This window comes from Macrobrachium nipponense, chromosome 12 (genome assembly GCF_015104395.2).
Source record: "Macrobrachium nipponense isolate FS-2020 chromosome 12, ASM1510439v2, whole genome shotgun sequence".
Classification (NCBI taxonomy): Eukaryota; Metazoa; Arthropoda; class Malacostraca; order Decapoda; family Palaemonidae; genus Macrobrachium; species Macrobrachium nipponense.
This window is the reverse complement of record NC_087205.1, coordinates 3,272,494-3,296,823: the sequence shown is the minus strand read 5'-3', so window position 1 is coordinate 3,296,823 and position 24,330 is coordinate 3,272,494. Positions and strand designations below refer to the sequence as shown.

At 39.4% G+C, this 24,330-nt stretch overlaps 1 pseudogene; it reads left to right on the top strand.

Moving 5' to 3' along the window:
• The window catches only part of LOC135225100 (protein NEDD1-like), a 58,081-nt pseudogene that overhangs the window by 10,622 nt on the left and 23,129 nt on the right, over positions 1-24,330 (top strand).

Here is a 24,330-nt window from a genome sequence, read left to right as displayed (position 1 = left end):
AGACCTTTCATTATTACGAAAGGAGCGTTTGTCTCTTAAGGTATATAGAGACTCAAACCACTCCGAGTTCCATTTTGTTGGCCTGCATGGCCTGCAAGTGAGGAGTGAACAAAATTTTTAATTTATAGGATAGTCATATTCTTCAAAATGTTGACGATTAGCGCTAAATGATGGTTTGCTTAATGACCTATTCGTCATAAACAGATCCTACGAAATGTCCGAAGATGCGAATTACGCTGAACTGCCGCTCAACTGATTTTCCATTCAACATTGTTTCGTGATGAGCGTGTCTAATTTCTAATTAACATTATCACTCCTTTCCGTGTTTATCTCACTGCGTGCCTTGTCTCATTATCTCTACATAATACACTGAAATGGATTTAAGGAACCTAGCATTGCAGATGTGTATAGATAATTCAGAGGAGTTGATAGGTTCCGAGCTATTCATGAATGCAAATAAGAATAAAATGCTTAGCAAAACTCGTTAAAAGTAAAGTTACATCTTAGACAAATAAAAAAAAGTGCAGCAATGGCAGAGAAATTGAAACTTGAGTTTTGCAGTGGATGGAGAGCGAAATTTGTCCGACACATTGGTAAACTGTTTTGAAAATGAGGTTTGGCACAAAACCAAAAATATCAGAGCAAGTGTGTAAAAGGACAGGCAGTTACCAAAGAAAAGTAAAGTACCTCAAAGTCATTTGTCCAGCGAGCAAAATGAGGTACTGATTGTTAGCATATGTATTTTACAGGCGGTAAAATAGAAGATATCGTATTCAGAACAATTTCAGGCCAGTTATTGCTTAAAGCATTCATTCAGTCGCTACTAACAATTGAGGGAAAATTTCCATTGTTTACGTACATTTAGTGATATTATGATACCAAGCCTGTAATAAGAAGACTGAATATGTAATTGTTTGAGCATGAATGTACAGAGTATCTCGATTCAAAATCATACTGCTTGCTTATAATGTTATTAAGCTTTTGTGGATACGTGGGTCTAGATACTTATTGTATGTGGTAGTAGATTAGTTTGACAGTGTAACATCATTACAACAGGTGGCAAAATCAACACAAGATTCGTGGCCAGTTACCTGTTTCTGACAAATACCAATAAATTACTGAAGTCTGGGTGCGTTTCGTTCGAAACTTTTTACGATACCTGGACAAGGCTGAGAAAGACTAAGCCTTTTTTACATTACAAGCAATTAGAAATTCCTTTGCTTTACATCACTAACTACTGGATGAACCTAAAAGAATAACCATTAACCTGAAATTCTCCGCACCTCAAATCAAAGCGCGAAAAATGGGCAGCCGATGTCTACATAGTACATTAGATGTAATGAGTTTTATGAGCATAATTAATTATATCCTGATTTGTTAAAGAATTAGAATATTATGATGTACAGTCAAGAATCAATTTCGCCTATTACATACTAAATACCTTTACCAATACTCTCCCTGAGACCCGACAAAATAATTAGCTTTGTATTAAACGGCCCCTACATTACAAAGTTGACGGGGTTTCAAATCAGCTGTAAAACTAAGGCGCGCCTTGGTCTCCTTTTTCGAATATTTAGTTTTATTTTGTTAAGTGCAGTGAGTTAAGTGTATATCTTTAGAGAACAGCCATAGAGAGGTGATTATGTATATTAACCTTCGTAACTTACTATTTGTTGGATATGAATTAGCCTATTTATCCTTGCTCAGGTATAGACATACGGAAGGCGAGCGTAGGCGGGCAATCTTAGCTCAACCTAGCTTTGAGTTAGCTAACTACCTAAACTCAGACAGAATTCTTAATTATGATTAGTTTTACCAAGTTATAGTATTCGTATGGCGCTAGGGTAGGCTAAATGTTGTAGGCTGCAATTTATGCATAGGCACTAGTAGGTACCTACCTAGTAGTACCTACTAGGTACTATAGTAGTACCTCCCCATTGGCACGATAGCTAGGCTAGTACTACCTACTAGTTAATTAGCGTACCCTACTTAGCTTGTAGCATTGTCCAATTAGGCTAGTTTAGGGTATTAGACTATTTGGACTAGAGCGTTCGTAAGTTGGCTTCCAATGAGTGGATTAAATTTTATTTGAAAAAGATTTTAGTGTGTAGGCTAGCCTACAGGTCATTAGGTAATAGAGCTAGCGTAGCCTAAGATAATTTCTCACCCCTCATGAACATAGGTAAAACAAAACACCTCTGTAGGAACATTGATCGTAAAAAAAGACCACTTTTTCACTCAATATTTAATTGATTGAAACAATAGGTACCTAGGTAATATCTACTATTGAATAGGTAGTAGCATACCATTCAAAAGATTGAAGTTTCGTTAACAAAATGAGATTGCAATCCGCCATATGAAGTAAAAATAAGCCTGTGAAGTCTTCGCAAAAAATGTGTTCAAGGCAGTTTTTAAATCCAATATGGCGTGTGATGGTTGTGTGTGCAATTCGGTTCTAGCCTACAATCGGGACCACGTCCCATCCCAGTGCTTATTTGAACAGTATTTGCATATGCTAGTAGCTCTATAGCCTAAATGTGGTTTTCCTTCTCATATATCCTGCGTGTGTTTAATGTGCTTCGAAAATTATTTGTAAAAAAAAAATTACATTTAGCCTAGGTGTTTCTCCCAACTTATCCTCTCAAGCCTGCTAGGCTATAGTAGGCTATGGCAGCTTTAGTTTATTATTTGTTTACACTCAGCACTAAAATAAAAGCTGTTTTAAGATCTCTATAATTCCATTTATATTACATTGCTGAATGACAGTCACTGTGTAGCTGAAGTCCTGAAAAATTAGTTTAGGCTGATAATTATGATGCATGCGTCCAACATACATCAGTTATTTAGGTATAGCTAATTGTACTCTTTCATGGTTTTTTTTTTTTTTTTCTCTCTCTTCTCTCTTTCTACAGCTTGAGAGTGTACTTAATGTGGTTGTTAGCAGCTGACAAAGGTATTTGTCTCTAGATTGAACCCATTCAAAATAAGTACTGTGGTATGTTGTATACCAAGTTAGTTTTAGTGGGAGGGTAAGGGACTCTCCTTGTAAGATGGGCCAGATGACTTAGACGAAGGTTTTGAAGGCTGGGTTGCGCAAAAGTGGTACTTATAGTGTGGGGTTCCGGGTTGCTTCCTGCCTCCCCTTAGGAGTCCATCACTTTCTAACTATGTGCACTGCTTCTAGGAGCACACTCTTCTGTATGAGTCCTGGAGCTACTTATTATTATATTTTTTTTTTTTATTGTAATTTTAGATTTCATACATTTTTTAAATCTCTTAAATTGAATGTTGAGTGTAAAGAAGAGGTTGGTTTAGGTTAGAAACTATGTGGAATTGCGATTAGCTATAAGATACTATAAAAATATTCAGTGCAAGATATAACATATAGTCTTTGTTACTAATGAACTTGAGTATCTACTTACCAGAAAGCCAGACTTCCCAAAGTGAATGTTAAGTTGAGGTGCCACGGTAATTTTCCAACTCTCTTGTTTGTTTTCTCTGTACCTGGCTGTCTCACTGCTTTGAGTTCAAGGAGTTAAAAGTTGCGGGATGACAGTAGCAACTACGTATAGTACTTCTTTCTTGATGGTATTTTTTGATGTACTTTTTCCATGATATAAACACATCATAGCTTTAATTCTTTAGAATTAATATGTATTTATCTACATGTTTTTTAAGGTAAATTATTCTTTCAGTGGACCATGTTTGCAACATCAGGGTGCTCCATTAAGCTCTGGGATGCTAAGAAGTATACCCTTCTTCAAGAAATTCCCTCAGGTATGCTTGCTTAAATCTTACTGTGCAGAATGTTGTGCAATTGACTAAAACTCCAGTGTTTAGTAGTTCGTATGACATGCTAAAAGGGAAGTAGGGGCTCATGCTTAAATGGTATTTCTGTACAGTGGTAAAGCCATTGTGTAGTTCTTCTGTTTTTTTTAGTCGCTTGTACTTTTCACTATGGTATGCTGAACCATTTTCTCCTGTTTGCTTCTGTAAGCTAAGTAGTATATCACAAAGATACCCTTGGATTTATGCACTGTAACAAAATTGTTTGTGTAAATATCTTTCAACTTAAGCATTTTTGTGATGTACTGTGCAGAAGTTCTGACAGATCCCAGTTTAATTCTATTGGAATTATGATTTAATTTGCTCATTTCTTAGTTACAAAATAGATATTGAGTTTTGTTTTATTGAAATTGATCGTGTTCCAAAAAGAAGCATTAAACTCTGAAAATAAATGAAGTAGGTTCCTATTAACAGTTTTTCTTATAGAATTAATGGATAATCGTTGTGATCTTTTACAGGACGTGTCGATGGATTAACATGGGCACAGAATGGGCAGTGTGTATAGCATGCCCTTGGGAAAGTGCTGCTGAAATCACTTTGTATGCTGTTAATTCAAAATCAACAGCTAACATCGGTGTTGTTAGAGTAGTGGTGAGTACTGAAATTTGTTGTGTACCCAATGATGGGGAAGACGTATACGTTTTCTAGATCAAAACTTGTCAGAATAGCAAGCTGACTTGTTTTGTGGTGGTTAATGATGAGAGTGAGGCATCCCATGGGGAGCCCACTGCAATTTTTGTGCAAGTAGTATAAACATATGTGAAATGCAGTTAGTATTTTACATTTATATTGTTTCTCATTTATTGCAGGATTCACCTTCATATAAATTTCCTTGCCGTTCATCACATTATCTTGGTGTTGGAAGCAGGATGGTACTGTGCTTTGTGGAATCTTAAAACAAAATCTGAGAAGAAAGCTTATACAGTGAAGTTTTAACCTTAATTCTAGTTAAGTATAAAATTTTGTCAGTTTGTAGTAAATTTTTTTTTTGCAACATGCTTTCAGAATAGCAATGGTATATCGTGTGTCTTGAGAAAGTTAATCCAATAATAATGCACCTAAACCTAGTGAAACTGTATTTATCAGTACTATAATTACCTTGTATATAAAGTATTTTTTTGGTATGGTACCATTTTAGATCTAATACATTTTGTACATGAACTTCCCTGCCAGATATTACTACTAGCTTAGGCTCTGACGTCACGACACAAAATTCAAAACTCGCGGCACACGCTACAGGTAGGTCAGGATGATCTACCTTACCCGCCGCTGGGTGGCGGATGTAAGAAACCAGTCCCCCTTTCTTGTCAGAATTATTTTTTCTGTCGCCGGCTGGACCAACAACCTGTTGTTCAGTCCTTACGATAGTTAAATTCTTTTCTCGTTGCCGAGCTTGGATTTTGGTGAAGTACCCTTTGTTTGTTGGCTTGGCATACGCTTTTTGGATTGTTATTTGGATTTTCTTTTGGATCTCTTAGAATATAATCATGGATGATTCTGAAGTTAAGAAACCTAGTTTATTTAGGGTTTGTTCAATGAAGGAATGTAAAGTTAAGCTTCCTAAAGCTGCATTAGATCCTCACTCTGTATGTACGTCTTGTAGAGGAATGAATGAACTCTTTTATTAACCCTTGCAAAGAGTGGAGAATTTGGATGAGGATGGTTGGAAGGCTCTTTCTTCTATGTGAGAAAGTTAGAGAAGGATAGGGCGCGCAAGGCTTCTTCAAGGAGCTCTAGTAGATCGAGGGTGAGTGAAGTTGACGCTGAGAATCCTGTAGTAGAAGTAGTTCCTTCTCCGGTTTCAGCCCCTGCGCCCAGCTTTGAACCCGAAGATTCGTTTTCGGAAGTTGCTTCCGGGAGAGCCTCGATCAGGAGTAAGGAGAGCCTCGCTCGCTCTCGACAAGGTAAGAGTGATGATAGTGCAGTGATCAGTGCAGTGCCCCTAGTGCAGTGGAGGGTGCGTCTGACCGGCTCACTAACGCTTCCAGGCCTAGACCTCTTCCAGACTCCCAGACCCAGTGGAGAGGAAAGTCGAAAGCCGAAGCAGGAAGGTTAGGGAGAACCCCACCGGTCAGGCGTCCCCTCGGCAGATCCTGTTGCTCGTTCCCAGGCTGCCTTGGATCGAACCAAGAAGGATTTATTGCGCCAGTGCTTCTCGTACATCTTCGTCGCCTTCTCCTAAGCGTAGATGGAGCGCCTCGGAGTCGTCTCGCCCTCTCAAGAGGCCCTGGAAAGCTCCTTGCGCCCTTCCTTCCAGCCCCGAATCCTTCGCGGAAGAACCAGAAGTGGAACGCAAAAGAGAGCCAAGTTTTCGTCTGTTTACGCTTCTCCTGTTCGGGTCTCGGACTTCGTCTCCTGTAGAGGAGTTTAAGAGGTCTCCTGCGCGTATCCTGGCGGGTCTGCAGGCGCAGATTGCGGCTTTAGCGGAGTCTATTGCCGGGACTTCTCATCGTCGGAAGGACGCCTCACTTCCGGTGAAGAAGTCTAAGAACGTTCCTTCTGCTAGATCTCTCTGCTAGAGAAGTTTTGAGCCTTGTAGCAGGAAGTCAGAAGTGCAGGCTGAAGCTCGGGATCATTCTCCGAGTAGGCCCTCTCTCTCTCCCCAGCAAGAGTTGTGAGCATGTCAGGCGTAAGGAGCCGGCACAGGCTCTCTCCTCAGGATTTCCGCTCCTCTTCAGTTAGGCGTCAAGAGCCTCGTTTTCGTCAGGAGCGAAGGAAGAGTTCTTCGCCTGGGGGCCACTCTCCTTTTGACGGACGTTCGGAGCTAGTAGGCGCCAAGAGCCTAGTAGGCCGCCAAGACCAAGAGCCTTGTAGGCGGCAATGGAAGCATTCTTCTCCGTTGGATCACTCCCGATTGGATAGGCGCTCAGAGCCTTGTAAGCGCCGCGCTTCTGACAGGGAATCCTCTGTGGATGTTTTCTCTCCCCGTGGCAGGCGTCAAGAGCCTGGTAGGGGTTTTGAGCCTGATAGGCACCAAGAGCCTGGCAGGCGTATTGAGGATGGCAGGCGCAAGAGCCTAGCAGGCGCAGAGAGCCTGATAGGCGCTCTCCTTATCCAGACGCTCTTCTGTGGATATAGACTTTTGTTTCCGCAGGCGAGCTTTCCACTAGTAGCTCTCCTAGTAGGCGCTCCCCAAGTAGGCGCTCTCCTAGCAGGCGCTCCCCAAGTAGGCGCTCTCCAAGTAGGCGCTCTCCTGGTTGGCGCTCTCCCAAGTTTAGCGCTCTCCTGGTAGGAGTTCTCCTAGTAGGCGCTCTCTTGTAAGCGCTCCCCATGTAAGCGCTCTCCCAGTGGATTTTCTCCCAGTAGGCGCTCTCCGAACAGGCGCTCTCCAAGGATTAGCTCTCCTCCGGGCAGTAGAACTTCTAAACGTCATTCTTCGGAAGAATTTCTTGGGGATTCTGAGGAAGATTTGCCCAAGGATGCTTCGGTTTCTTCATATATAAGAGACTGACCGCCCATCCTCTCTTTGCAAGATTTTGGGGGGGGGGGGGGAGTCCTCTTTCGGCCGTTGCTCCTCCGTCCTCTCCGTCCTTATTTCAACGACCAATACGGCTAAGAAGTCTTCAGGCATTTAAAGATGAAGCCTACAGTGTCGATGAAGAAGGCTCTGAAGAACTTGACAACTGGTTGGTATCAAAAGAAGAGAAAGCAAGACCGTTTTTTTCTTTTCCCCCGTCCAAACTGACGGGTAAGATGGGGTTTCTGGTACGAGTCAGGAGAGCCCTTGGGTCTGACTCTTCCCTCTTTCAGCAGAACTCGACTTCTCTTCGTTGGTTGATTCCGCACGTCGCTCGGGCGCTGAATTCTGCGAAGACGACGTGGGGTATGAGCGAGTTGGATCACCTTCTGAAGGGAATGTTCCGAGTCTTAGAAGTTTTTAACTTTCTTGACTGGACCCTTGGAGTCTGGCTAAGAGGACTCAGGAGCAAGACACTCTTTCACCTGAAGACCTTCACGCAGTTCTGTCTTGTATGGACAAGGCAGTGAGAGACGGTTCCGGGGAGATTGCTTCACTTTTTGGTGCAGGAGTAGTCAAGAAGAGAGCCGTTTTCTGCTCTTTTCTTACCAAGGCGGTTTCTCACACAGAGAGCTTCCTTGTTGTATTCCCAACTTTCACCGCAACTCTTCCCGAAGAAGATAATTAATGACATCTCCAGCTCGTTGTCAGCAAAAGCGACGCAGGATATGCTGGCTCGCTCTGCTAGAATCCCGAAACCTTCGTTCCAACAGAAGACGAAGAAGGAGACTCAGAGTAGGCAAGAACCCTTTCGAGGAGGCCCTTCGTCTCGCTCTTCGTCCTCCAGAGGTTCGAGACCACCTAGAAGAGGAAGGACCTTCTCTCGGTCTATTAGGGCCAAGAAGTAGTTCGTGTCCTCCAGACAACTGTGGGTGCCAGACTTCTGAAACTTTGCAGATGTCTGGGCACGAAAGAAAGGGGGCGGACAAACTGGTCCCTCGCTATCATCAAGAGGGGATACCTCATTCCCTTTATCTCGAGAACCACTTTGACCACCACTCCAAGGGAACTGGTGGCCAAATACAAAGACCCACTAATGAATCAAGCCCTCGCTCTAGCAGTAGAGCTGATGTTAGAGAAAGAGGCAATAGAGATGGTTCAGGACCCTCTTTCCGCGGGGTTCTACAACCGTCTGTTCCTAGTTCCCAAGAACTCAGGAGGATGGAGGCCGGTTCTGGACGTGAGCGCCCTGAATGTTCTTTGTGAAGAAGAGGAAGTTCGCTATGGAGACGACTTCATCAGTCTTAGCAGCTCTTCGTCCCGGGGACTGGATGGATGTCACTGGACCTTCAGGACGCTTACTTCCATGTGCCGACCTCCATCCTTCTCGCAAATTTCTCAGATTCATGTGGGGAGGGGGGAAAAGTTTTTTCAGTTCAGGGACCTATGAACTTCGGCCTTTCCACGGCCCCCAAGTATTCACAGGGCTGATGAAGAAACGTTGCTCAGTGGCTCCATCTCGAGGGAGTGAGGATTTCCCTCTACTTGGACGATTGGCTTATCAGGGCCAAATCCAAGGAGAAATGTCTGGAGGACTTACGATTGACGTTGATCTAGCAGCTTCTCTGGGTTTGCTAGTGAATTTCGAGAAGTCACAGCTAATCCCCAGTCAAGAGCGTATCAATCTGGGGATTCTGATGGCTTCTCAGGTTTTTCGGGCATATCCGTCCCCAGAGAGGATAACCCGAGGTTCGGAGAAGGTAGCAATCTTTCTAGAGAAAGATGTATGCACAGCGAGGGAGTGGATGAGTCTGTTGGGGACACTCTCCTCGCTGGAGCAATTCGTTTCTCTAGGAAGGTTGCACCTCAGACCCCTTCAGTTCTTCCTGACGAGGAACTGGAATCGAAGATCTCAAGGTCTGGACTTTGCGTTCAAGATTTCGCAAGAGATAAAGGAGGATCTTACGCTGGTGGCTAGACCCTCTTCTGTTCAAGGAAGGTCCTTTCCTTGCAGGTTCGGACCCCAGCCTAGTGTTATATGCAGACGCTTCGGACATAGGTTGGGGAGCTACTCTCGGGTCGACGAGAAGTGTCGGCACATGGATGGGGAATCAGGTGTCCTGGCACATCAACAAGAAAGAGCTAACAGTTATTTGGTTAGCTCTCAAAACCTTCGAACCCCAACCCCTCGTAAAGGGAAAATCAGTTCAGATCAACTCGGACAACACCACAGCCCTGGCTTACATTCGGAAACAGGGGGACTCACTCTTTCTCCCTGTCGAGCAGCGAGATCGCTCCTCCTGTGGTCAGAGGAAAGGAAGATAAGTCTTCTCACCAGGTTCGGACAGGGAGAAAGAAATGTCAGAGCGGATCTGTAAGCAGAAGGAATCAAGTCCTTCCTCAGAGTGGACTCAGCACTCGGACGTATGCCAGGAGCTGTGGAGGACGTGGGGCAGGCCCCATCTCGATCTCTTTGCGACCTCCAGGAATGCGAGGAGATCTATACTGCTCCCCTATTGCGGATCCAAGAGCAGTGGCAATAGATGCATTCCTGATGGATTGGAAAAACCTGGATCTTTATGCGTTCCCGCCTTTCAAGATTCTAGGGGAAACGTTAAAGGAAGTTCGCAGCTTCAGAGGGAGCAAGGATGACTTTGATAGCTCCATTCTGGCCCGCCCACGACTGGTTCGCAGAGTACTGGAATGGCTGGTGGATGTTCCAAGATCCCTACCACTAAGAGTCGATCTGCTCAAACAGCCCCACTTCAAGGCAGGTTTTCACAAAAACCTCCCCGCTCTCAGTCTGACTCTGGATTCAGACTATCAAGAGTCTCGTCAGAGCTAAGGTCTTTTCGGCAAAGTCTGCAAGGGCTATTGCCAATGCACGTAGACCTTCCACATCTAGAGTCTACCAGGGTCGAAGTGGGATTTTTCGACGTTGGCGCAGGACTCATAAAGTTTCCTCTTCCAGTACCTCTGTGACTCAGATAGCAGATTTCCTTATCTTCCTGAGGGGAAAACAAAAATGTGGGTTAGTAGTCTCCACCATCAAGGGATACAGGAGCATGCTTTCCTCAGTTTTTCATCATAGAGGATTAAACATATCCGAAGACAAGGACCTCCATGATTTAATCAGATCTTTTGAGACGGTTAAAAGAACCTCCTCCTTAGTTCCTAGCTGGAATTTAGATGTCGTGCTGCTCTTCCTGAGTCCTCAAGGTTTTCGAATCTCCCATACAGCTTTCGTTCAGAGACCTTCGATGAAGACTCTCTGTGCGTTAGCTTCAGCGAAGGGGTCAGCGAGCTGCAGGCTCTAGAAGGTGAGGTAGGTTTCCAAGGAGGCTCCGCGGTTTGCTCTTTTCTTCCAGCTCTCCTAGCCAAAAATGAAAACCCTTCTTCAACATGGCCCAGGAGCTTCGAAAATTAAAAGCTTATCCATCCTTAGTTGGGACAGAAGAGGAGAGATCTCTTTGCTCGGTGAGAAGCCTGGAAATTTTATCTTCAGAGGAAGGAAGAAGAAACTTGCTGCTAATGAGAGCAATCTCTGGTGCTCTGTAAGGGACCCCAGTAGGCCCTTATCTAAAAATGCCCTCTCATTCTTATCAGGAATGTTATTAGAGAAGCCCACACTTCTTGCAATCAGCAACAGTTTAGTCTTCTGAAAGTCAAGGCGCACGAAGTCGGGCCATCGCGACGTCTTTGGCTTCAAGAAGAATTATGTCATTGCAAAAACTCATGAAGGCCACTTTTTGGAGGTGTGAATCAGTCTTCTCCAATCACTACCTAAAAGACGTATCGATTACATATGAAAAAGTGTTTTGGGCTAGGCCCTTACGTATCGGCGGATTCAGTGCTGGGGTGGGCAGGGAGCTGAAACACATCCTTTGTTTTTAATCTGTTTCCCTGTTAGTTTTAATTTTGAGTTTTGTTGGGTTGTACGAAGGAGGTTGCAGGAGGCAGCTCCTTCTTTCGTATACTAATATTAGTATTTGGTTAGGTGATCGGTTGTGCTTGAGGCTCCTTGCAATTGGTAGTGATAGGCTCTGGCATGTAAGCGGGTGATCCCCATTGACCAGACCCTGCTTGGATTCTGCCAAGTAAGTGACTCAGTTCCCATTGGTAGACCCAAAGAGTTCTTCAGCCATAGGTCACCGCCCTCGCTGAGACTCTTTAGGCAACGCAGACTAATAGACAGTTAACTATGAAGTCTTCTGCCTAAATCAGGTAAGAACCAGAGGTTTATATTTTTTATTCCTTTAACAGTGTTGTCCCACTTTCTAGGTGAGTATGTGTCTCTTTCCCTCCACCAAGGGTGTCAATCAGCTAAGTTATATCTGGCAGGGAAGTTCATGTACAAAAATGATATTGTTAGTATACAAATAAAGTTTTGTACATACTTACCTGGCAGATATATACGATTGATGGCCCGCCCAGCTCCCCTCAGGAGACAGGTGGAAGAAAATAATCTGACAAGAAAGGGGGACTGGGTTCTTACATCCGCCACCAGCGGCGGGTAAGGTAGATCACCTGACCTACCTGTAGCGTGTGCCGCGAGTTTTGAATTTTGTGTCGTGACGTCAGAGACCTAAGCTAAGTATATATCTGCCAGGTAAGTATGTACAAAACTTTATTGTATACTAACAATATCATTTTTATATATATCGTTTAAATTGAATGTTAAACATAAAGTACAGTTGCTGTTAGCAGTAAGATATGTAGAAAATATTGAAGTGCAGTCTATGCTATACTAGGGTCTTGTTACTTATCTGAAAGGACCAGACCCTCAACCATCTGTTAAGTTGAGGAGCTAACATATTAAGGATTACACCTAAAATGTAGGTGACCATCATTCAGGTAGTATTTTTTATGATGTCAATTTTTTCCTTTAATTTCTGTAACTAATGCACATGTATCTGTCTGCCTTAGGTCTCCAGCTCTCCCATTTCGTGCCTTGCATTCAGCTACAATGACTCCCATATTGTCGCATCCTCCAAGGGGAGCATCTACCTACTCTCAACAATGAATAACAATGTTGGAGGACCTTACAAGATTTTTGACAAGGTAAAGTACTTATGGTACATTTACTGTCCTGTTTTACTCTTGTATAAATACAATGAAAATATATGTAGCTGATCTCTGAAATTATTCTGAGGACAGAAGATTCTTAAATGATTTTAATCAAATTACTTTTAACTATCTTTCATTTGGATTGTAATCCATGCTAATTAGGACAATGATACTCTCCCTCACTTTTTTCCTTGTATACAAGTAGTCTGCTTTTTTTTTTCTGTACAGTATTTCAGTAAATCATGGCTTTTTTTTTATAGCATTAGTTTTTTAGTTATCCTTGCATACTGTAGCAAACCATGAGCACTGTAGCTATTCATAATGGAAGAGTAAACAACTAAGTGTGAACAACTAAAAAAAAATACATATTTTTTTTCTTTTTTTGCTGTAGAGGATTCAAGTGATTCAATAACAAAGTATGAACAAAATTTTAAGATTATGTAATCACTCTGAAATATCTGAGGCGGGTTTCATTGGAACATGCTTACCTTCAAAGATATCTATACATAGTACATAAGTTTAGTTTGACCCCTTTTTTCACGTACTAGCTCTGACACCTATTATAAATACAAAGGGAAAATAATAAGATAACAGTAGTATTGTATATGTAGGCACAGAATAGATGTAGTAATTCTTACATCATTGACTTGAAATTCTAGCTTCCAAAGAGAGTGTCATTTGCAAGAAGTTATGGAAGATAATAAGGAATACAAAAAGAAGAGATCATTTGTTAGAAAAAAAGATACTTAAAATCAATAGACAAAACTTTAATAGATTAGTAAATTCATAGTGAATTGTTTTAGGATAGCATGTGTTGCTCCTCACTGCACTAGTTTTGCTAAACATAAACTAGTGCAGTAATAAGATTAAAAGATCGGATTGAGTTGAGTAGTGATAAAGACATGAAAATTGTGATGTTTTGTTAATCTGTTATACTATCCTGTTTGAAGCCTGTGACAGAAGTTGTGTATAGTATGGTGAAGAAATCTTTAGTTGGGTGTTCTTCTGAAGGGGGCTCTGTTGCCCTCTTTGATGCCAACGCCAACAAGCCTGCTACATACCTTTGCTAATGCCCATGCAGCACCTGTGTCATCTGTGTCCTTCTCACCTATAAATGAACTCTTGATGACTTCTGTAGGCTATGACAAGAAGTTTGTGTGCTACAGCATTCAGACGAAGAAGTAAGAACATGCATTTATTAGTTGAAACTGTTTTCATCTTTTCAGTTTTAAGTTCATTGCTTTTTGGGTACTATCAATAGTTGCAGTGTTGAAGACAGAACAAACTACTTAACTAGGCATCCACCTTTGAGGTTACTGTGAATATTATTTCAGACCCTCAACATCTTTAATTATGGAAGATCACTTAGTGGTCATTGGGTAAAACATACCATTATATTTTTTTTATGATATAAGAATTATCATTATCTGTAAGGGGTGGGAAAGTATTCCCACCTTAAACTTTCCTGTGGGAAGAGTACAGGAAATTTTGATAGTTTAATTTTTTTATCATACCATGGAGCATATAAACCAGTTCGCTTCTCTTTCCATTGATGAGTTTTTTGAAAAGTTTTGCTTTTAAATTGGCCATCCTTAAATTAGCCCAGTCATGGGTTTAATTCATTAGTGTATATGCTTAAAAAATCACAGTAGATGCACATGACTTCATAAATAAGCGAATCCCACAGGAAAATGATAGTCAGAAATCCAAGCGTTTTCGTCTTACTAGCACATTGTCAAGGAGCTAATGAAATACAATTGGAGAGAAAGGTCTCAGGTACACAACAAGATCAGAATACCAGATGGTTAATTGTTAAAAGGGTAAAAATTAAAAGAGATAATCAGGATTATCGGATATCACACGGTCACAGACTTAAACAGATTTGACCCTAACCGAAATTACAAGTATCACTACAGTCCAAAAACATGTAAAAACTGAATATTTTAATTTTGTTGCTTATATCTATCTACAATTTTTTCATTATGAAAGCATCAAGTTTAGATAAACCAAGACTTAAATTTAGAACATTTCATTATTTGACTTGATGAAACAAGATTCAATGATATTCCTTTTAACTGTGTCATTACAATGGGATTAAGGCTCTTGCTCGACTCCAGTTAATAGGATGGTCTAAATCTCTCATATGTACGAATAATGCATTTGATATTTGCCCAGTTCTCACAGAATATTGGATGCTGTTTGAGACGTTGTGAAAGAGATTTACCGGTCTGTCTGTAATAGACTTTATCACACTTTTTTTGCAAGGAATTTCATATATGCAGCCTGGAAGATCTTTAGGAGAATTTTATTACTAAACTCTTGACATTATATTACTCGAAAACAACATTTATGTTAACAATTTTTAAACTTCTAGGAATATCTAAAAACCTTTCATTCATAGGGTAATTTTAGAATGTTATGCTTACTAAATTCAAGTTTGTCATTAGTTGAATAAAAGTTTTTCTAGCTCTTTTTTCATCCCACACTACAAAAGTCCTTGGGTATTTAAGTTTCAATGCAATATCATCAATAGTTTTAATTTCAGTGTCAATAAACTGTGGGCTACAGACACGTAAAGCCCTTAAGAACATCCCCCAAAAACAGAGTGTTGATTGGAGTAGTAATGAACAAAAGAGGCAAACGTTAGTTGATTTTGAAAGACTGAAAAGGTGAAATTTCTATCATTTCTATGGAAAGTTACATCAAGAAAATTCAAATTACAATTTCTTTCTTCCTCTTACAGTAAATTTTATAGAAGAAGGGACTAAATTATTGAGATTATTAAGGAATTCCTGGAGATTTTCGTGAACTGGCCAAATGCAGAAGATATCATCCACATATCTAAACCAAATAACTTTTGGGGGCAAAATTCTTGGTATGAGTTTTGTCTCAAAAAATTCCATGTAAATATTGCTAAGGCCAAAGGAGATAAGGGATTTACCCATAGCCATGCCAAACTTTTGTACAAAAAATTCCCCATTAAAACAAAATTTACTATCTTTGATACATAACCTTATGAAACTAATGAGGTTTGCTACACTTAAGGAATGTCATGACGTCTAATTCATCCTCCAAATATTCAAGTAAGTCATCTACAGGCACTTTTGTAAACAAAGAGACAAATCAAAAAAAACTAACCATATTAAAATCAAAATCCAAATTTACTATTCAATTATTTATAAAATCTACATTGTTTTAACATTCGTGTTTAGAAATGTATTTTCCTACCAAATGAGTAAGAATTTTTACAAGCCATTTTGATAAATTTTACGTAACTGAGCCCACTGAACTAATGATGGTCTGATAGGGTTATTGATTTTATGTGTCTTGACCTAAACATACATGTAAGGTTAGGGTCAAAGCTGTTTAGGTTTGTGACCGTGTGATATCCAATAATCCTGGATTATCTCTTTTAATTTTACCCTTTTTTGACAATTAACCATATGGGGATTCTTGATATTGTTGTTGTACCTGAGACCTTTCTCTCCAATTGTATTTCATTAGCTCCTTGACAATGTGCTAGTAAAGACGAAAAACGCTTGGATTTCTGACCTATCATTTCCTGTTGGATTCGCTTTATTAGTGTATATGTATTAGCCCAGAGCGTGATGGTTAACGTCTTTATTTTGTAAATCTCCAAGAGTCCATTTGAGGCTGTCTGATGGTGTTTAGAAAAATGTAGTTTGTATGATTTTCTTTTTTTGTAAATATATGCAGATATTGTAGATATATAAAAGCAAGATTACCCTTTTGTTTTACTTACTGTGAAAAGAAAGTTTTTTTCCTATGTACCTATTTCAAGGTGTCTGTTTCCTCATGATTTTATATTTGATCTGAGAAACTTTTGAGAGCTATGAAAGATTTCCACTTGTAAATGTTGATAAGCAAATTTAGAGGACCAGAATCCGTGCAACTACGGATTCTCTCTTTTCTCTTGAGCCATTTTAGTTTTCAACATCAGCTTTTTTTACCGGTTATCACATCTTTTTATTTACGACATTACATATTCTGGTTAGAAGCTTTTCTGTTTGCATATTATTTATGTTTGACAAATTTCATTTATTGTTGGATGCTGTATTATTATTGTTTTGCTGGAATGACTGTAAAAAAGAAAGTTTATTGAACTGTCTTGAGATTGTCATTAAGATCTTAAGTTAATTTTTTTTTTATTTTAATATTATGGTATTTTTTACAGACAAATTTTAACACACAAAAGTTCAGTTCCCTTGACTAGTGCTACCCTACTGCCTGGCTGTCAGCACATAGCTTTAGGTGCAATGACTGGGGAAGTTTTCATTCAGATCTCCGTGTGATTGTTCGAAAGCCTCTTTTGTGACGCTTCACGGCACAATAAAGCAGTTACAAGTGTCATTCTTTGTCCTGCAGCTAAGCATTTTGTGAGTGTCTATTATTTGCATAAACTAGTAATGAAATAAACAGTGATATCATGTTTTCAAAACTATTTTAATAACATCTCATGGAAAGTAAATCAATTGGCAATTAGGACCTGTGCAGGGTTTTAGATTATGCAGACTTTTCTTACTTTGACATTTGATATAATTTCTTTATGATTGTGCCTTCACTTGGTATTTTGCTTGTAAAATATTTCATGAATCTTAGAAATAGAGCCTCTGTATGTTGTTGTCTTTGATAAAGTGATTTTTAAAGAAATTTATTCATAAGTTGGGTTATCTTTGTCCTTCAAAGGCAAGGTTTGCTAGAAGCTAGTCTTGTGATATTATAGTACTCAGGTCAGGATTAGTATTGGATCAGTTTTCTATAAAGTTTGAACTTTATTAGTAATAATGTTAGTAATACAATTTTAAATAGTGACAAGCATCTTCTCCCCACAAGCAGTTAATTGTTATATTTTTCTTATCTTTTTCTTTTTCTTTTTTAGTCGAGGGAGCATCTTGTGACCCAAAAGCAGCAAATACAAACCAAAGAAAAGAGTACACCTTCTGCCACAGAGATATCATCCAAGTCTGATGCTTCTACGAAGTAAGTCAAACTTTTTTTTATTCAGCAATCAGATATGTTTGCACTGTCAAGAGTACACATTCATACTTATATATCCCCCCATTTGTCATATTCGGCTCTCTTCCAGACACTGGATTCTTTTCAGACAGACAGGTGATCATTAATAGCATAGGCTATGTACTGCTTGGATCCTCTGGTACCCATCAATAAACCTTCTCACCTCTTGTCTGAATGGTGTGCAGAGAAAATGTCAAGATTTACTTAAAATTAGAAACAACTTATTGAATGTGTAAAAGTCAAATGCAAAATTGCATTAAATTTGGTAAAAAAGTATCTCACAAATTATGCAGCTGGCAGACCAAGCTTGATATTGCGTATAAAGCAGCTGTTGTCTAGTCTAGAACTAGTCTAAAGTTCAGCCTCAGATACAGCTTTTAAAAATCTTGTTTCAGTTTCATAATGGAGGGACTCAGAATATGCACTGGAGTGTTAAGTGTTTATCAAACTCATCTACAATGTGAAAGTGGTGAATCACCTCAGACTCCTCATCATGACCTAATATTACAATGCTAGTGCAGTAAAAATACAAGTAATTCACCAACAGAAAAACTTTTGAATGAAAGATATAAATATAATGATTATTCTCACTGCCTTTTCCAGTTAAGTCAATACGTATACTGCTTGAGCCAACAAATGTATAATTTCTCCCAAAAGTAGAACCACCTCTTCCTTGCACTGTGCATAAGATATGTACAAATATTTATCGCTTAGTTGTACATGTACCCCAGAACATCATAAAGAACAGTCAGTAGAAGTTTTGAGATATTAAGGTTGACACTAAGCAGTAAAGAGTGTTGTATGTTATTATTCACACTGAAAGGGAAATAATTTTTGTGTGAAATGACTTTAAGGAGAAAATTGGTGAGTGTAAGTTACTTTCGTACACTGATTATTCAACAGTTAATCAATGTTTATTTGTATCAATCTTGGTTATACTAAAGGCTTTTTGGTAGTCAGCATTTACATCATCTTTTTTTCAGCCCTAAAAGCCAAGACCTTAGGAAAAATGTACATCAGAGAATAATCCTCATTCCTTACATTACTAGATAAAGGATTTATTCATAAGATACGTCAAAACTGTAAATAGTATGGTCTAAAGATGATGTGCACTCATTGGCAACTGTCACAGGTGTTTCAAAATTACTCATAGTAATAGGAGTCTTGAAAATGGAGAAACAAATCAATAGTTATGTACTATGGTACAAATATATTTAAAAAATAATCTATAGAGGGGACCTTGCAGGATGGTTCGATTCCCCCCCCTTTCAGATTAAAAAGGGGAATTGAACAGATTCCCAAAGCTCTCCATATAAATTTATTTTAGATACTATATTTGTACCCAAGCATAACTGGATTTGTTTCTTCTATCACAGAAGTATGATGAGCTATTGGATAGCTCCATAATACCTTCCCAGAACTTTCACCACCACCACCCAAACTAAGGATGGTTATTGATTTTACTTGATTCTGCTTCCTAGATTTATACACACATATAGGTTAGTCTTTTCCATGTGAGATATTTATCTGTTGGATTTTTTTTACTCGCTGTCAAAGTTAAAAAACCAAAACCCATGGGATGGGGGCTTTGTTTTGTTTTGCCTCTGACCACCTTACACTCAGGATACAATGCTTAAAATCTGGATTAATATTCATTAGTGCCAATAGTAGCAGATGGCATGTTTTACATTTGTAGTAGGCTACAGGAATCATCATCCCAATTCTCTCATCTCCCAGCCATTGATATATGGCACCACGGAGACTTAGTCTTATGTGTTCACTAGCTAAGTGTCCTTGTTTCCTGAAGACACTGACTCATTATGAAAATAATAGAAACTTGAATTTCACAGCCTAAAGGGGCTCCTGATATTCTTATGACGACCCCTGGAGTTACCAGAGTTTCCTGGATTATTCATATTTGATTCACAGCTCCAGGCCATTCACCATTTCAATCCTCCCACCTAGATGAGTGATGGATTTGTTATGAAATAAGCGGGATATTTTATCTAAGTTAGTTTTTTCAAACAAACACATTGAGCTTCCTCCTCCCAGTACCTCGGATATCTCATCCTAATATCCAGGTGATTTTTAGGCACCTGAGGCTTCTTCAAGTAGAACTGTGCCAGTTGCCACTGATCCTTGTTTTTCAGAGAAAAAGAGTACATTTTCTAGGAGCATTCAGAGGCCATGAGTGTGAGCATGGACCAGTTGTGGTTTTCTAATTTTACTTTTATTAAAAATTTATTAGTCTATGATAGTAGTACAAACCATTATTTAAAACTAGTAATCCTTTTATTGCAAACTACAGTACATCTGTTTTGGTGGCCATTAATTTCAGATATTTAGGTATCTCTATCCTCACTTATTTGTTGCCACTTGATGTGGTATTGCAAAATCACTTGAACCTACAAAGTTGTTCTTGTGAGGTATTGCTCAGTTTTGTCAGGCCATCTGAAATAGAGAAATTTTCTGTAATGGAAATTCTTTTACAAGGTGGAAACAAACTTAGTCTATAAATCATCTATTACATGTAAGAAGCACTATACATACTATATAAATACTGAAGAAGAGTTGGATGTTGGGGTGGGTCATTTCAGAATGTTTTACTTATGTTGCTAGTTATTACTCTTAAATTATTTGTGTTAGAAGCATAAAGATATAAAATTTTACTTTGACATTGAAGGAAATATTTAATTGAAGAGATTTCTTTTACATTTTTGGTCCTTTGGGTAAAATGAGCCTTTTTCCTATACAATCCACAGGGTTAGCCCTGAAGAAACAAATCCCACCAGCTGAAGTCCCTCATCAGAAGAAAACCAAAGAAGTATCACCTCTTCCAATGGCTAATCCACTCAGAAGTTATGTCAGCTATATATTTTTTCACCTGTGAGGCCAGCAGAACAGTTGTCACCTGTAAGATTTTTTGCATTGTGATTTGTTGTTCATTCTAATAATAAGTGCAGAACTAGTTGGTCCCAAGCTTACAGTAATTTCGGTATTTTTCTTGTTGTTTAAGGTTTCGCATTATACTATAATTCTCATACTAGTAGATACTGTAATTTGGTTCACCACAAAGCCCACTTTTGTACTGTCAAATTATCCCAGACCTTTTAGGCCCATCAAAAACTTTTGCCAAAAACCATTCATAAATACTCACCATATAAAAGAATTATCTTCCAATTAGAGCCAGCAGGCTGATGTCTCAGCAAATATAAATACAGGCAGTCCTCGGTTTACGACGGGGGTTCAGTTCTTGAGACGCGTTGTAATCCGAAAATCGTTGTAAGCCTGAACATCGTCAAAAATCCAAAGAAAACCTTACTTTTAATGCTTTGGGTGCATTAAAAACTATGTAAACTGCAATCTTATTGCATTTTTCATGAAAAAACCTTCAAATATTGATTATTTTGCATTTTTGGTGTCATATTTCTTCTGCCAGATCAGTGTTGTAGGCGTTGTAACCCTGGAAATAATTTCTGATGAATATAATTGAAAAGCGCCGTAACCTTGGAATGTCGTAAGCCGAACCCGTCGTAACCCGGGTACTGCCTGTATAGAATTTCCTCCTTGGATTATTTATCAGGTGCAAACACTTAACACTATATTTTACTAATAACTATATGTATACCCCAGAACCATCATAAAAAAACCATGCTACAGAACATGTGATGTAAATGTTCATATGGTACTACGAAATACAGAGATGGGTACAAATTTTCATTAGGTTTTGGAGTTGCAGCCATAACACCCAATGAAACACACCAATTTTTCTTACTTAACAGTGCCTATGTTTTCACAGCAGAACTCTTAGCAATAGGATCAGCTGTTACAATGATTCAAGGTATGCCATCACAGATATTTGTAATTTTCAGTGACTTAGAAGTATAGTACAATAAGAAGCAAATAACAGTGCATAACACAAGAGAAAGAGAGAGAGAGCGCAGAAACAGACTCAAACATTCATTGTGGTTGCTTCAATATTCTAACCCAGATTTACTACAGATGAATTGAGAACAATTCCTTGAGGCTATTTACTGGTGCACAATATAGTATTAATGGAAATTCATGAAGGGATATTAACTATATTTTAAAGACCATAATGATAAAGAACACAAGGAAGAACCAAGAAAAAGGTTGACAGACATGCATACAGTTGCTTGCAAGACATGCATACAATTGCTTGCTGAAGTTTACTTAAACTTGTGATGTACAATGGAATGAGAACATTTTCTGTGTATTATTTACTTTATTTAAACTAAATTATTAATGAAACTTGATGTATGCTGTTAACTTCAATTAAATTTAATATGAAATAATTATACATAACTTATGGAGAGAGAGTGAGATAAACAAACATCCCATATTAGGATTACTTAGAGAAATAAAGTACAGGTACACACTACAGAACTGTTAGTTACACTAATAAAACCCTGAAGGGGGGTTAGTGCTGTCAGTACACCTCACATGGTGCATTGTAGGCATTACTCAGGGTTTTCTGCAGTGCCCCCTCAGCCCCTAGCTGGAATCCCCCTTTCCATTTCTTTTACTTTTTTTTATCAGTTGTTTCATAGTGGCAAACTGCAAGGTTTTGGTTTACATATTGTTACACCTTTAAAACTTTCTTTACTTGCAGTTTCCCTTTCAGTGCTGAATGACCTTATAGGTCCAAGTGCGAGGCCTTTAGCCTAAATTCTATATTGAAGTTCCAATCCAATACATGAAAAAATATATGAGAGAAAGTACTGAAGAATTGTCATTTACACTAGTAAAGTTACCACACAGAGAGCATAGTATTGCTGCAGAACTACCATGTCCTTCAGCACTGTCAGTTGTTTTCAGTTTTCATTTTAGAGTTTTTGTTTTTGTTTCTTACTATTCAGTGTTATGGAAGGAATTAAAGAAAATTTAAAAAGAAAAGTAAGTTAAAATTATTTTTATGACTGGTGGGAAGAAGGGAGTACAGTAGTTTCAAGTGAAGTTAGACAGTTTTACTACATAAACTTCTCAATAAAATTAAATATTCTCAACCCCATGCTTGGGTGCTGTCTATGAATTTTAGTGTAGTGCTGCTGATTTTGTGATAAGTTTGTTTAAAAAGATTTTATTTCATTCCTGGTAAAGTTACTCTACAATGGATTTTTTATTCTAAATATTCATAAGCAGGCTAACCATGGGCGAGGTGAAGAGTTGCCTAAATTTGATTCAGTGATGAGTCAGGCATTTTCTCCAGTAAGATCTTCTCCGGGTTACTTGTCAGATGCTCCTTCTTCTGCCTCTAAAGACAAGGCTGCATTGATTGAAGGTAAGAATACCCGTATCTTTCTTTACTCTTAGTGTACAATAGTTGAATTGGCCAGCAGTAAGTCTTGCCATGGTCATGAGTCAAAAATGGGAAATAATGCTAAGGGAGAAATATAAAGATTAGGGGAAGTCAAGATGTTTCTTGCAGTGAAGATATTCAAAGGAAATAAAAAAGTAATTGCTCACTAGCAGTTATTGTTCAAGGAAGTCCTCTTCTTCTTTGTTATTAATTGGAGTGGAAATAAAATTATTGGAATTTGGCTGGCTAACTGCTATATCTCACTGGTATTGCTGCCAGATGATAAATGATAGCGCTACAAAGTGGTAACATTTTGTTTTAACGAGTTCAGTAAAAATACAAGATATAATGTAAACCTGGTGGGGTTTTGTACATTGTATTTTGTTCATGAACTTACCTCTCAGATATATATAGCTGTATTTTTTCCGAATCCGACAGAAATTTAAACACTTACGACACACGCAGTGGGAGTCAGTGGTTAGTACCCATTCCCCAGCCGCTGGGAGGCGGGTATCAGGAATCATTCCCATTTTCTATGCATAATTTTTCTGTCGCCGGTGCTGGAAACACCTGTTTGCAGCACCTCCGTCCAGATTTTGGAAACTTACTAGCTACTTGAGCATCCCTTTTGGTTTTTCTTTGGTATCTGAATTGGATCGGTGGCTTGGCACACGTTGACTTGGTTTGAATTGACTTTGGTATTGAATTTTCTTTGATCAAGATGTCAGGGTCTAGTTCTACTAGCGCTAGATTTTGTTCGATGGCTGAATGTAGAGGTAGGCTACTGAAAGCTTCAGTAGACCCACATTCTGTTTGTAAAGTGTGCAGGGGGAATGAATGTACGTTGAAAGTCGTTGTAAGGAGTGTGAAAGACTAACAGAGTCGGAATGGAAGGCGTATGAAACCTATCTTAAGAAAACTTGAACGAGATAGGTAAGGAGGTCTTCCTCCAGGAGGGTGTTTCAGGTAGGCAAGATTTAAATTATTCTCCTGCAACCCTCCTCTCGTAGATTATGCTCCTACCCTGTAGTGTTGCCTCCGGCCCTGAGACAGTGTCGGTAGAAGGTAATACGTTATCGCTAATTCTTGAATCGATTCGTAACTTAGAATCAAAAGTGTTAGCTCTGGAGAGCAAAAGTGAAGAAAAGTGGCAGTGAAGTGCCCCTTGTTGTAGTGGAGGGTGCGTCAGATCGGCCTCATTTCGCCTCTAGACCTTAGGAACCTCTGCTTGACTCCAAGATTACGGGGAGAGAGCATGTCGAAAGTCGAAGGAGGGTTACGAGGAACCCCCACCGATCTGGCGTGCCTTCGGCAGCTTCTGACGAACATACCCAGACTGCCAAGGAGCGTGCGCGTGCACGTCTTCTCAAGGAGTGCTTTTTCTTCTTCTGAAGCTTCCTCCCCGCGCAAGGGGTGGAGCTCTCATAACCGCATCACGTCCGCTAAAAGAAAAGACGGCTCGCGGTTCGGGACGCTTCACGTCCAAGTTGTTCTCCGGAACTTTGCTCGTCGCCTGATAGTGCGTTTGCTGCTTTTCCTCCGCAGAAGAAGCGTAAGGATTCGTCGGAGGCGGAGTCTTCCCTAGATGTTTCTTTCGAGCGCC